The 15,756-nt window shown below is 31.4% G+C and overlaps 1 protein-coding gene across 1 annotated transcript in view; it reads right to left on the reverse strand.

The window, feature by feature from the left end:
• The window catches only part of LOC124360190 (arrestin domain-containing protein 3-like), a 397,115-nt gene that overhangs the window by 138,134 nt on the left and 243,225 nt on the right, over nucleotides 1-15,756 (reverse strand). The window lies entirely within an intron of this gene.

Here is a 15,756-nt window from a genome sequence, read left to right on the forward strand (position 1 = left end):
GGTGGTGCTCTGAGAGATTAGTGGACAATGCTCACCTGCTCGCACAATGGATCATCATTACTTGGCTATACAGTACTGTGTAATAACTGTAACATTTGGTCGGAAACATGTCCAAGTGAAGTATCGATCGCAGTGGAATGTGGTGGTGCTCTGAGAGATTAGTGGACAATGCTCACCTGCTCGCACAATGGAACATCATTACTCGGCTATACAGTTCTGTGAAATAACTGTAACATTTGGTCGGAAACATGTCCAAGTGAAATATCGATCGCAGTGGAATGTGGTGGTGCTCTGAGAGATTAGTGGACAATGCTCACCTGCTCGCACAATGGAACATCATTACTCGGCTATACTTTTAGGCACAGGCACAACAGCGCAACCTCAAATTAAAGCTTCTTGTTGTCAGGAAATCCCTGGATGAAATTTGTATAGTGCCTCCTTTTGTGGCTTAAAACTATACCTTTTCATTTCTGAACGTGGAAATTATACATACATATTAATTTGGGTTCTTTAAAATCAGATTAGATCCAATTAAATTTTTAAAATATAATTAAATTATTTTTTACCCGATTCATGTGTAGAATGTTATTGACCATGATCTCATAATTTTAAAGGGGGATCTAAAAAGTTTGAATAAAATTAATAAGGTACTGCAAGTAAGATAGTTCTTAAGTTTTTTTAACAGTATATCTTAAAATTGCTTAACCCTTTTTGTTAGTTTTCGTCATAAATTATATAAGTTTTGTAAATACAATCAACATTTTCAATATTTACCCTTCTGCATTTTCAATGTATGAATCCAACTATGCAATGTGTTTAAATATTGGACTAAAACTACAACTATAAATACAATTTATTTTAATTAAATTTAAAAAATGAACGTTGAAAACTCCGGAATAGTATTCGTAGCTAATTTTAATGAATTGTAATATTGGGTGGGAGAGAGCGCGTTGCAACTTGTCCAAACCAGTAAACAAGGAGGCTGTTTGTTACTAGACGTATGCAACCACTAGTAGTCTAAATAGACTAAAGAATATGTTCGACATGAAATCTTGCTTGTAGGCTGGAAGATTTTGTGCAGAATAGTAGCAGAAATTGGGATACTTGATCGTATCTTATCTTAAGGATCCTTGGGGACATTTTACTAATCACGATTACGAGGATGTTCTCTTAATAGTGTTATAGTTTTTCGGATTTAGAACAGAGAAATGGAATTAAGACGACTGTATGCAAAGTATTTATTTATATTATTATTACTAGTCGCTAAAATACGTATGGATATGCCTACTTAGAAAATCGATGCAAACCTTTTTTTTAGGATTTACCTTTCTTCCTGGAAACAATGACTTGAACTCCTTTAAGAGGTAGGTCTGCATTTTGCTACCCTTACCTGGTTGGCATTATGATTAAAAGCATCCCTGATAAGGCAAGACGATGATCTTCTGGTATCCTTATTTGATGACTAAAATCATCCCTGATAAGGCAAGACGTTGCTCTTCTAGTATCCTTATTTGATGACTAAAATCGTCCCTGATAAGGCAAGACGTTGCTCTTCTGGTATCCTTATTTTATGACTAAAAGCATCCCTGATAAGGCAAGACGTTGCTCTTCTGGTATCCTTATTTTATGACTAAAAGCATCCCTGATAAGGCAAGACGTTGCTCTTCTGGTATCCTTATTTTATGACTAAAAGCATCCCTGATAAGGCAAGACGTTGCTCTTCTGGTATCCTTATTTGATGACTAAAAGCATCCCTGATAAGGCAAGACGTTGCTCTTCTGGTATCCTTATTTTGATGACTAAAAGCATCCCTGATAAGGCAAGACGTTGCTCTTCTGGTATCCTTATTTGATGACTAAAAGCATCCCTGATAAGGCAAGACGTTTCTCTTCTGGTATCCTTATTTGATGACTAAACGCGTCCCTGATAAGGCAAGACGTTGCTCTTCTGGTATCCTTATTTGATGACTAAACGCGTCCCTGATAGGGCAAGACGTTGCTCTTCTGGTATCCTTATTTGATGACTAAAATCGTCCCTGATAAGGCAAGACGTTGCTCTTCTGGTATCCTTATTTGATGACTAAAAGCATCCCTGATAAGGCAAGACGTTGCTCTTCTGGTATCCTTATTTTATGACTAAAAGCATCCCTGATAAGGCGACGTTGCTCTTCTGGTATCCTTATTTTATGACTAAAAGCATCCCTGATAAGGCAAGACGTTGCTCTTCTGGTATCCTTATTTTATGACTAAAAGCATCCCTGATAAGGCAAGACGTTGCTCTTCTGGTATCCTTATTTGATGACTAAAAGCATCCCTGATAAGCCCAGACGTTGTATAAAGCCATCTTTACGATATAAACGTATCTTTAAAATAAATTACCAATGTATGTCAGAGCCAATAGGAAATATATGTGCATGATTAGTAGTTATACCAAGTAACTACATTACTATACAGCTGGATAAAGAATAAAGATTAAACCAGGTTAGTAGGAAGAGATAGATAAAATAAAATAAACACGATTTAATCATCTGTAATGCCTTCAATGTGACTACGTTGTGTATTTTGAAAGTGTTAGGGACTGTACTTGAAATACACAAATATTGAAATTTAGTTGTTTTATTGTTAGCTACGCAGTAAAAAACTCATTTAACATATCGGACACGATAGCTCTATTTACTTATCAAACCAATAGACTAGGTTTGCCGGATGCAATCATGTCGAGTAAATTTATTGATATCGGATGTAATGGCTCGTTACACTTTCACATTTGATGGGCCTCGGGCTTGGTAAACAGAAATGTTCAGCTCATCAGTACTGTATTTTAATACCAAAAAATTTACGTTTTGATGTTTCTTATTTTTACTGTTTTTATTCCGGTCCGTGCCTGTTTTGCACGTTTGCAGATCGAAGGAGTGGTGTAAAATATGGTTTATTACTAGCGTTTGAGTATACTGTAAACTATAATTTAAACGTTACGTTATCTGCCAAACGTTAACTCAACATAATGTTTAGTCAATGAGAAGTTTTAAGAACATATCGGGAATATTTTTAAAATAATAAGGTTTTCAGAAGAGATTAGAGTCGCTTATTTGAGGTGTTGCTGATTCTCCTTACCACTGAACGATGATCCTGTTACCATGAGGAAATATTGCTCAAAATTAAATATTTGGCCTAATGTCAGATATACAGTGTGATCCAAATCCAAAAAGACCAAGAAGTAGAAGGTGTAGGGAATTGTTTTTAATACACCGACCTATTATTTACTTAATCAAAAGAAAGTACACTTTTATAAAATTAACGGAATGAATGATGTCTCATTCTTATATTTCAGGAACAGATGGATGGTAGGAAATATGCTCTGGTAATTAATACAGGAACTACAGTATACAAATTTTAGATATATAAATTTTAATAAATATGTTAAGCTTATGTAACAATAGTCTCAATTGATAAGCAGCTGTACAAGGAAATTTATGCTGAAAATAACAGTAAAACTGAAACAGCAACGTAACGAAAATAACGTTTACTGGATATTATGAGGGCTATTCAGAAAGTAAGGAACGTTTCCACCTGCTCGGGGAGCGTAAACTACAGTAGAACAAACGTAGAACAAAATTCTGTGACACAGGAATTTAAACGTTTTCAATAGGCTCCAAATTAAGTTAGTACAATAATTTACCAGTTTAAATATAAAATTATTTATTGGTATAATCAGCCACGAATTGGCATAACTTTAAATGATACGTGTATTTTGCCACCACGCGACGATATTCTGTTTATTTTCAAACTGATTCTTGATAAATATCCGGTGCATAAATTTAATTCATAAATGATTTCACTTCAATATCATTTTTAGATTTCGATTTAGTACAGTGAATCATGTGAATATGATATATACGAAATTATAAATTAAAAAAGGTAATCTGATTAAAATCTTTTATAATTAGACAACTTTTAGTGCGACAAATAATATATTAAATTTCATTAAATCTCTATTGTTCGGTTTATTAACTAACATTTTACGTGTATAGATCTACGAATATTATACAAAAACGCTTTTAACTTTACCAACGACTGATACATAAATAACATAATTTAATCTTATTATTAGAACAAACAAACGACTTCGTTATTTTTTTCTTGTCTTAGGTTCAGTTCAATTTCTTGAGGTAAATAATGCTCTCCTCTCCCCATTACCGTTCTTTCCCCGTTAGTTCAACGGCTCATCATCAGAGCTTAGTGTAGCTTAAAGGCTTAAACGTTATAATGGGTGATGTGAAAGCCGCATAATCCACAACATTATTGCTAACGGGGAGCAAACCATAATAATTCTCCATGGTTTGCCTATTTTAGTAAAGATACCTCATTGTGATTGTTGTCATCATGAGTTTTATTAAAGATTTTTAATGTTAATAAAACCAATATTTTAAAAGTTCAGAGAGGGGTAAGCCCCCTAGAAACTCCGGAAACTACCTCTGGTAATTTGGTATAGCTTCACTGATAAGTCTAACATTTTATTTAAGAAAACAATTTATAGATGAATTAAAAGATGCAGCTTTATTTTTTTAAATGATTTTTATCGTAATATACATGTATAAAATATTTCAGTGTAAATCAACTACTCATATGTGTTTGTTGAACTCCATTAAGTAGTATCTGAGGTCCACATAAGTATTGAATTAAAAAACCTATTCCCCGTTTTTAATTCAAAGATCCATTTCATATATATCAAAATCAATATTAAGTAGCATTATAATTCATTTACTATTACACTTCAAACTACAATGTGTTGAAAGTTAATTTCATATCAAAGTATAATAATTTCATGGTATTATAGCTAGTGTTTTTTAACGATGGGCTAAAGATTATATTTTAAAATGGTAAATTAAACCTAATATTTTCTATTATACATAACTTTCCACTATCTAACGGAATTTTATCATATTTACATTAAATCCCTGCAAATCTTATAATGCAATTTTATAAAAATTAATATATAATACGAAAGTATACACATTATTAATAACAATGAAAGTGTTGTCATTGTTTCATTTACTTTCAACATATAAGAAAATAACTCTGAAAAATATATTGGAACAGGAAAAAGGCTGGTCTACCCGGGAGTATTAAGTAATCAACTGTCCACTTCCCCAATAACCACATTTCATCATCTTCCTGCTGGCTATTGCGGTCACCAAGACATATCGCTTCGCCTTGGCTAATGTACAGAATATTACATTCTTGTCCAACAGAGGGCTATCTTATCGCTTACTGTCAATGACACACATCTCAGTGTCAGTTAAAGTGTTTTATAATACTTTTTAATCGATAATTTTTAGAAAATTACAAATTATACTAAACCAACAAATAAATATAAACATACACTTTAACAACTTATCTTCATCACACATATACTGAAAACAATAAGATTATAATATATTTGTACGGCAAAAATATTTAAAATAAACTATATATTCTTAGATAACACTATATAATATCTCTTAAATACTCCAAAGTAGCAAGGATCAAATAATTTATCGTAGACGATCCTAAATTGTGTTGGTTACTTTATGAAAGATTATTGAAAAGCCATGAAATTCACGCTGTGGGTGGTTGAGAATGGAGATTTTTTATTTTGAGTGATATGTTTTCTATTCTGAGGCGGAATGCCTGTTGTATCATTAGACCTGAAACCATTCATGCACTAAAACACTTAACTCATACACACATCAATGATCATGATCTGCGATATCTTATTTTTAGAGTAACTCTTGGATTTACCACATTAAATTATGAATTCTTCCAAAAATCATTGTCCATAAAATAGTGTACCTCTTTTGGAATTCACGAGCTTGTTTCGAAACTGTATTTTTCCAATGCCTATCACCGACTCTGTAGGGATGTCGCCTAAGAGGGCGTTAACCATATTACCCTTATTATTAACTTGTCAATAGTGAGTGAGGCACCTGTTAGTAGTAATTTCGTTAAACAATTTACGCCATTTCGTTTAAGTGGGAATTTTTTTAACCTCGCGGTAGGGACAGCAAGCGTAAATTACTTTACAATGTCAACCTTCTTGGACAAAGGCCAATTCTTAGAATATACTTATTACAAATTAACTGTTTAATAGATACGTTTTAAGATTTTTCAAATTAATTTATTAAGTATAATATTTTGTGGCATTTTTCGGTATCTATATCACTAAAGAAAATATTTCATGATTCTTTACGGTAATTTAAATATATACAATTATTTATATTTTATGTACATTTTTTGTATCAATCGAGCTCTAGTATCTGACACTCTAGATATGACTTCTGTCAAACTACAGAGCTTCCAATGCTACAATGATAATGTTATGAGAACATTTTTGAATAATTAAAAACAGCTTATTACTAAAACACATATTCTCAGTCCACTAATCAACTGAATTGCTAATTACTTTATGTTGGTATAAACTAGTAATTCATTTAAAATTATTTATAAATTATCATAACTTTTTGTACATAAGAAATTGCTATAAATATAACAATAATGCGCAGTTTAGATGTATTTATCTTGAGAACAAATATATACTACAGAAAAATTTACGTATTAATACTTACGTATTATTACGTACGTAGGCCTTCGCCACAATTATAATGGAAAAAAAATAAGTTACGCCTAAAATTATGATCAATGATAACGAGTGTGTCCAGAATATTACACCACACACGTACACCTCACTACGTGTCATTGAACAGGCTTCGCTGAGGTTACTTACAATCAAATCTATAGCTCATTTCGAACTCGAGATGTTCTGTGGACATATAGACAAACACACAATCGTACATAAAAGGGGTTTTACGTACCCTCAGGGAACAATTGAGATATTGTTTTAGCCTTCTGCATAATGGACATTCTGAGTGACGATCAGAGAATGTCCATGGTTGTACAAGCACCATCATAGAACTTATCTTTGTCTATGTAGAAACTAAATTTCATGTACAATTTAAAGTTTACAGACGAAATCTTTCTCGAGATTTCTTGCCAGATGATACATTTACATTTTGTTCATTGCGTTCGGTATGATACCAGTGTTCAAATAATAGAAGTTTTCTTGAACTGGGATGGGTACTACAAAGTAGGGGAGCACTTCAATCAAACTTTGGCAGTAATTTCTTTATCACCGGCGTGCCTTTTATATCAGCAACACTGATTTCAATGGTCGTGCATGTCACTCTATGGAATTTGGCTGAGAGTTGGCAAGTATTTTACATTGGTCTTTTGTGCAACCATTATAGCAACGAAAAATAGCACACCCAATTAGTACAATCGTATGGTATTTCAAACATGTGACATATTTATTGCTAGCTTTAAAGGGAAAATATATACTGTAAAAGTCAATGTTAAACTCAGTAGCAAGTCTAGCTTTCAGAGCTCTCTTGCGTTGTAGTATCCTCTCTAACTCCTCCTGCTATAAAGCCTAACTTAACTTAACTAACCATAACGTAACAAAACTTAAAATTTGCCGTGAAGCAAGATATATATTGAGATTTCAGACTTTAGATTTTGTCAAAATCCATGGGCTATAGCCTCGGAACTGTATATTTAACTGAAATATAGTAATATACCTTGTAAAACAGTATATTTAATTATGAAATCATTAAAAAGATGTATGAAACTTAATTTATACATAGATAAGAATGAGTTAGATAATGAGCATATCCAACTATGGAATTTGGCTGATGGTAAATGTTGTGTCAATTTCTTTTCTGAATGATTGTTTGGCTATCTGCCCTCAGGGCATCTCGATAAGTAAAGCTAACGATTAGAAATAGAATAAGAATGTGAAATAAAATAAAACTTACATTTTTTGTCAGTTTCTTTTTTACATGATTGTCCGTGTATCTGCCCACAGGGCATTTCAAAGTTATTGATTAGAAATATTGCATGCAACCCGCGCAAAGTCTGTTAAGCGACGCGTGGTGTTGCGTACTCCTGCCTTGTAATATGAGATGTGAAATGTTACATGGAGAACAAAGCAACAATTCTGCTGTGGTAAACACGTCACCTCCGTGACGTCACGCGCTTGTAACTGATGTACAAACACTCCAGCCGATGGTTTACAGAATAAACAGCTACCAACTGTTGGTTTCTGAAACTCTATAAGACTTCTCATCTTCACATGTTTTTAAATCTTTTGCAGATGTGGGTACGTGGTTAACGGAATTGTAACTGCTAGAATATTCCTAATTCCCAATAAATATCTTTAATAACATATATTTAATATGTCTAAATATGGTTGCTTGGTTCAGTAAAAACATTTTTACACTGACAGATATTCAATATTAGATTTAAATGTGGAACATTCTTTTCGAACTAAAATTTTACTGGTTAATCTGAAGAATCAATTATTGAAATTAGTCCTTATATATATATATATTAGTTTAGTTATTTAAACGCATATGTGACAGATACGGCCAAATACAATATAATTGAACCGTAAAAAGTAAGGGCTCTGTGGTGTAACGGTAGCACATTCACCCGGCAAGTGAGAGATCCGGGTTCGAGTCCCGGCGGAACAAGTACTTTTTGTGATTCAATGTTTATTGAAAAAATTATATATATATATATATATATATATATATATATATATATATTATAGTCTGTTTGTTTGGCTGCTCTCGATACTGCACGAGTGGTCAGAAACACGCTTTAAATTTTGTTGGATGTTTCCTTTGATTAAAGTTCATTACTTACAATGGATAGTTTAAAATTCTTGTAATATAGAGTTTGATAACCATGTGTTAATAATTGAATGTTTCGAAATCACAATTAATGACGGTATAAAAGTAAGTAAAATTAATAGATTTAATTCATCGCAAGAAAATTCTACTTTGAATAGATTGTATCGTGTATATCATAGATTTCTGCAGTTAAATTAGTACAATACTTTATAAGTTTAAACACAATTTATTTGACAAACAAAACACGTTGGATCAGAAACTAATTGGCTAAATCTTACAGCAACGTTTACGAATTGAATTACCTTTTAATTGAAATTTTACTCCGTATTATGCCTCAAAATGTATTTGGCACATATTTACAAATGTCAGTGTCTATGAATAAAAATCATACACTAAATCAATAATATTCTAAAAATATTTATAAAATTGACATTACAGTAGAAATTTTATTTGATGACCCTAACAAACTCTTGCTTTTAAAACAATGATTTCAATTTAATTTTAATCTTACGCAACAGTACTTCTGAAAGATATTCTAACATTTAGAATTCAATAAATGTACAGTTGCTTTCTTAAACTACATTAATATATATTTAAATTTTATATATATATATATTAATGAACCTTAAAAACACTGAACTGAGAGAGGAGGACCAGTTCCTTTCCCGGTAATATCACAGGACTTAAATATTTTGGACTATTACTTGCTGGAACGACTCAATTATGCTGTTTACAGTACTCGGCCTACAACAAGGGACATAATTTTTACGTATAATCAAAGCAGTGGAGGCTTTAAGTGTTGAAGATGAGTTTAATGTGGTAGACACTTTCTAAAACAGTATGGAAACAACGGTGGTCACTTTGAACATCTTTAGCTAAGGTATTCTTCAGCGTGTTATTGCTTTTGTGAACACTTTGTTAAGTTGTACCTAAATTATGTTATTTGGTGTAGCAAAACTCTCAATAACTAACATACCAGAACAAGTTATTTAAGCGCTATTATTAAACAGTGTAAGATCGAAAACTTCAAATACACACACATATATATATATCATTTGTAAAAATTTATATAAAATTATATAAATTTCATTATTTAACTTTTACCATAATAAATATCACCATAATATGAAAACATGGGTGTATCACTCTAGTTTCAAACATTTGTAGGCTAATTATTATCGCAGCTGTGCAATTACTATACACTGTCTCCATTTTGGCTATTTTAGCACAACGATATATTTGTGCCGTTAAGTCCTAATAGAACAGAAGCTGTTTAAACAACAAACAAAGCTGCTACATCTCCCTCCTACAGGATTAAATTCTATTGTGTATTCACCCTCCTCGCCATTATATTATGAAATGGTATTATGATACCAGTGGTAACAAGCGTGTAAATAAAACCGGTTTTATAATTAATTCTAATATTGATTGTTGTATATCCAGACATACATATAGCACTTTTCAAGTTCATTCAATAATTTAAGATCAATTAATTAACTGAGAATAAAAATAATGTACTTGTCTTATCATCTTTTATTGTTTTTTATTTGATTTAATTTATATCAATTGCATTTCAAAAGGCTTCGCGATCTTTATCATAAACGTATGGTACGTTGATTAATTGATAATATTACGAAGAAGCATTGGGTTTCATAAATTCATATAATCTTTATCAATTTAAATTAAAGATAAGAATGATAAATATCTGTAGCAAGGTCTTCAGTACAGTCCGAAATATGTAAAACACAACACTATATTTAGGCCAGTGTACGTTTGTCAGTCCATATGTCGTGTAACAAAGTTCCCAAACATGTAACGGAAGCTTTTAAATTTGGCAAAACATTAAGTTTTCTCAATTATATCCTGATGGAATATGGTCCATGTCATTGTTCGAAAAGCTAACCGTCTAACCTTCAACTAAAAGTATTGAACCCTGTATTGCATTCGACCTGGACACCGTGCTGTTTGTGGAATACGTATATCCTTGACAACTAACTCCCAGGCTTGATGAGGGATAAGCACCATAAACAAGATGCTTTTGTTTGAATCCAAACTTAAATCATACAATTTTCTTCTTTAAATATATCCCTTATAATTTCATTCTCTCTATTCCTAAAATACAAATTTCTTTTTTTTTCAAACTACCATAAAGTTCCTATGATATGTCTGGAGTAAAGAAAAGATTGAATTTCGTTTTTGTTATTCAATTGCTACTTGAAATTCAAAAGCAGATTTTGTTTATCAAAATGAATGGGAAAATGATTACAAACACTCCAGGACTTTTTATGTAATGTTGCTTGAATTTGGTTTCATTTTACGAAATATTTTATCTAGCAATCTTGGAAATAAAGATACTCTGGGAACTTTAACGTCTGACATTTTCTTCTTGTTCAAATGTTTAAAACTCTGTCATATATAAATAAAAATAGCTAAGCAATAAACGTGTTTTATAATTATTTAAAACTTGTACTTTATTGTTATCAAAATTTGCTTCAAAAGTTCATTAAAAATATTTGAGTATTATAAAAGTTTAAATAACTTTATTTTAGGTCCTGGTGTATCATTAGTAACAAATCGTATTATTAAATCTTTATTTTCCTACTGAACCGAGTAAAAAAATATATTTTCTTTGGTTCACATTTTTATGTAGATTGTTTAACTGGAGAAAGCAGTTAATCGGTTTACCAACCAATGTTTACTAAATATTTCGTACTTTACCTTACAGAGCAGTGGTGCGTTGGCTGTAGTAGAACCTAAGATAATGTCTTTTTGAACACATGTGTTTCAGTCATAGTTTTGTCAAACGTGTAGCAAATATTTTTCTAATAAATGTATTATATGAATTCCATCGTGTTCTACATCTCATATTTCTTTTAAATGTGAGTATAACTGAATAGCTTTAAATAATTAACAATGTTGTCTACTCTGCTTAACAATTGAATGTTGATGAAAACTTATCATTTCCAGTTTCTAAGCTCTGTATATACATTAAAACATATATGTACATTTTTTTTGTTTTATGCTTTATATTATAAAATGAACAATCAATGAAAACAATCAGTTCACGCATTTTTGGCATTAATACTATTTATTATTTATAGTGTTAAGGTTAGCAGTGTGTACTATTGTATGCCTCAAGAGTATGGCTCTAGACAGAAGCATTGTTTGTCTTCATCACCCGAGATGATGTCGGTGGCGACATGTCTCAGCTGTTTACAAAGAAAACTTCATACTAGTTTGTTTGTACAACAGCTTTAGCTAGCGGGTTTGTCATAGAGGGCTTTACATGTTTGTTTGTTTGTTTGTTACATCAAGTTAATAAATTTTGTTCGTATAAAAGTTGCAAAAGTTAAATAAAAGAGTAAAAGATAATTTTCTAATTAAAGGCAATTTTGTGTTAAAGGAAAGTTTATATTCTATTAAAACGTACAAAACTTGTACTAACTATTATATAAAAAAGTAATTAAAGTATCAAAATTAACAAGTTCACTTTACTGAGAACTTATAAAAGCTGAATCATTATTATAGATCTTAAAAAAAGTTAAATAAAAGAGTAAAAGATAATTTTCTAATTAAAGGCAATTTTGTGTTAAAGGAAAGTTTATATTCTATTAAAACGTACAAAACTTGTACTAACTATTATATCAAAAAGTAATTAAAGTATCAAAATTAACAAGTTCACTTTACTGAGAACTTATAAAAGCTGAATCATTATTATAGATCTTCCACTAAATACATAAACAGTCAAACATGAATCAATTTTTCCTGGAATTGAAACTGATGAGCCGATATATAGCGCAAATGCCCGTAACCCTCTGTTTATATAAAAGGATGAAACCATTTACTTATCAGTATTATTAAAAATAAAAATATACATTTCATTTCCCAGATTTCTACAGTATAAGTATGTGGATTGTGAACTTATATGAATATAATAACAAATTTTATTCTTAAACCTTTACAAAAATGTAATTTTCATTATTCTGACCTCATAGATTATTAAAACATAAGGAAAAATCAAAATTTGAGTCTTAGAGATTATAGATGAACTATTTCAATAAAATTCAACATCTAATGAATCTCAATAAAACTTTTTTTGAAAATGGAATGATATAATCCACCTCTTGGACTAGAATTAGATTATAAGGAATGGGAGTAGATACTTTTTGATCAATTTGGTCTTCTTAGAATAACGAACAGCTATTTTTTGATCGGGACAACAAGGCAAATACAACAATGTCACCGAGGAAATATGTTAGACCGAAAGTACATTACAAGTGCCGGAGGCACACGCTTACTATCCGAATTAAGCTTCTCGGACCTCTGAATTTATATATTATTGAAATTGGGGCGGTAAGAAAATTCAACCATGAAAATGTAATTAACTTGATTAGAAGTTGATTTTAAGAGCCGTAAATAGACACTTCTTTACTGTAGTTAGCTTCTTAGACCTATGTATTTATATATTTCCTTGATCGGAGCAACTAGCGAAACTCAACCTGAAACACCTTACACCGGAAGTAGATTACAATGGCTGAAAGTTGGCGCTTATGGCCCAAAGTATTAAACTGTTATTCCGTTGGTGTCGCCTTTTTTCGAGTTTACTCTTTGAATGATATGTGCGACCTCATACTCACCCACCTAATGTATGGTAAACTGGTAGCAAGCAACTAGAAGCCTTAGTAACCTTCCTCACCTATGCAGCTGCTTCAACATCTCTCCTAATAACAATAGATCCTTTGATAGACGAATCCATTGAAGCCACTGAAGAAAAGTATTTGTTACATTCTTTTGACTCTAATACTAGTTACCCAATAATAGTTTACTAAAAACAAAGATAATAATTATTTATAGCTCAATCAACATGCATTATGCTCATGCCTTTAACTTACACTAAAACTAAAACAAATTCACTAACTATAGTCAAAATTAATTTAACACATTGTATATTTTTAAATATTTAGGATTATTTTAGAAATTTTTATATATATATATATACGTCTCCTTGTAATCAATTACACTAAGTGTGTCATTGCCAGCTGTAGAAGCTTAAGTAAGCACTCGGGATAGCTTTGTTAGCTTAAAGTGACCTGAATTACAAATTTCATGCATAGTTCTTTTATAATGACTCAAGACAAGTTGGCGGACATTTTTTCGTAGTGCATTAATATGTGGTGGTCGTATATTTTAAATTAAATTAGAACGATAGCAAAATATGACTTAAACATTAACATCTGTATTGAAAAGCAATAATGTCGTTAATGTGCATTGTTATTAGTACATAACTTTGACTGTGTTCGTAGCGAGTATTTATGTATATAAGGGCACATACAATAACCGTAGTGGCAACAAACTTGCGCTCGGCAGTTAATAGATGCGCTAGTATTAGAGCAAATTATTTTGTTAAACTTCTGCGTCGTAAATATTTCATACATGAGATTTGTCTAAGCGTTATCAAACATGTTTAATTGGTCTTATGTGTAACCATGAAGGCAATAGGAAAATAGCAGAATACTTGAATTTTTAAACAAGCTGATTACAGTCATACGAGATTTTAAGAAGTAAGATACAAGTATATTTTTCGTACAGCTAAAATAAATAAATAACAGATTGAAAATAATTTATTAAGCTGGTAAAAAGATCTGTAGCGCGTTTTAATACCCTCCCAAGCTCACATGAACTATTGTCATTTAAACACTAATATGAAACACAACTCAACGAACAGAAATATGATGTATCATGTGGCAAGATATCCCAATAAAGATCATCTTCAGGATTTACAATTTGTAAGAAACTTCATTTCTACAGAGAGCAGATTGAGTTCTTTCGTGATGCATGTGCAACCATAGAATTTCGCTAAACGTCATTGAAGCACTTTGTAGGGTGGAACATTTTTTTGTATACCGGAGAGGTGTAAAAATTTATTTTCTATATGGTGTATATCATCTGTCTATCTGACCGCAGGATCTCTTTAGAATTATATGATCTCTAGACTTGAGACTTTGCATACAACCTTAGCGAAGTATGTTAAGTGACACGTGTTGTGGCCTACCTTGTCTAGTATCGATACACTAAGCATCACTTATTTATTACGATCAAGTAAGATTTGTGTACTATGGTTATTAAACATTAAACATTTCAATACTTAAAATAATACCCAAAACCAAAGAACTACTTAGGTATATTTAAAACCGTAATCGATATTAAATAGAACGTAATTTTTAGTGAATCTGCTAATTCATTTGCTGTGCCAATTAATTACTGACAGAAGCAACTCCAAAGCTGCGCCCACATAAAACCAGTGTCAATTGATAGATAGGTCGAGCAAGCCCAAAGTACCGAACAAAAAATGTTATGGTGTTCCAAACTAGTGCATTCACTAGTTTTACATTATGATCAGGACAACTCTACTTCCTCCTCCTTCAATAAAACCATAGTTTTGTCACAAGAGATATCATCACAACTAAGATTAATTAATTCATAATGTTAATTTATATTCAAGCAAATCACAACTAAGCCCAACCGGATTTGTACAGCTTATCTGTAGTTATACACAAAGTTAATTTAACATTGCACGCAGAGATAGTGAGAATGAGATTCATTTAATATTACCGTAAATCTAATGAAAGATATCGAAGTATCAGTGCTAATCCATTGAATGTTTAAGTGAAATAAATTAATAACCTGATATACGTCATTAGTGAAACAATTCTTACATCAGGACAGATCTATGTTGGCTGATAATCATTTTTACAGATTTTGTCAGCTCTAAAGTCACATATTAATGTATACTATGTACTGTGTTCCTTGTGTTTTGGGACATTTTAGACACATAGAACTGTGATAATTTTCTTACATACCAATGTAGGTACTACTGTTTTTGTTTTAAAATAATATTCAAATGACATTACATTCATTGAAAATATAATTTTAAAAACTTTAACCAAACGAAAAGGAATTGTGTGACCAAACATTTTACTAGAATAATAACAAACTAATATGTCAAAAAAGGAAAGAGTAAAAGTATG

Source organism: Homalodisca vitripennis, chromosome 1 (assembly GCF_021130785.1).
Source record: "Homalodisca vitripennis isolate AUS2020 chromosome 1, UT_GWSS_2.1, whole genome shotgun sequence".
NCBI lineage: Eukaryota > Metazoa > Arthropoda > Insecta > Hemiptera > Cicadellidae > Homalodisca > Homalodisca vitripennis.